The following is a 695-nucleotide window of genomic DNA, read 5'->3' as shown; positions in this document are numbered from 1 at the left end:
CGTACAGGCCCATTGGATAGTCGTTTTCTAAGTCTCCTCCAAATCTCCTAGCGTTAGGCTTAGGCATTATCTCCCGTGATTCCGGCGTTCGTGGATTAGCGATGTGTCGCTGCTATCTGCCTGTCTCTACTCTCCCTTTTTAAGATCTGATTCATATGGCACAACATGCTGCTGCAATCACCAATTCTTCAGGCTGCCGCTTCGTCGAGCATCCATAAACAGTGATGGTTATCACGGGCCTGGCAACGACGACTAGCAGATCTACTTTCACCTAGTGGCAGAGGGGACATGGAGGGGCTGGGTTTAATTCTCTAGGTATATATTTTCGCAACGCTGATCTTTTTTTGCTAATAGAACAATATAATTTCCTAATACAACCAATGATTTTGTCATCGCATAATATATATAAATGCAAGCTAAAAGCCAACCATTTTATTATACATTATTATTCTTGTTCGCATTCTTAAATTTCAATATGAAAATGTTTTGTAGCAATGCATTTCATTTCATATTTTAGAGTAGACAGATTATCAAATTCGTCTTCTTGGCGCGTGGAATTATTTACCAATATTAGCTATCACTAGACACGCTCCAGCTGCAAAAAAAGTGTGTCTAAGCAAAGTAAAATGCAAATGATACTTGAATACAAAACTATTGGGTAGTATGTGAGGCACAAATATTTTTTCGCTTCATTG

The sequence above is a fragment of the Triticum aestivum genome, chromosome 5D (genome assembly GCF_018294505.1).
Source record: "Triticum aestivum cultivar Chinese Spring chromosome 5D, IWGSC CS RefSeq v2.1, whole genome shotgun sequence".
Lineage (NCBI taxonomy): Eukaryota > Viridiplantae > Streptophyta > Magnoliopsida > Poales > Poaceae > Triticum > Triticum aestivum.
Note: the sequence above shows the minus strand (reverse complement) of the source record.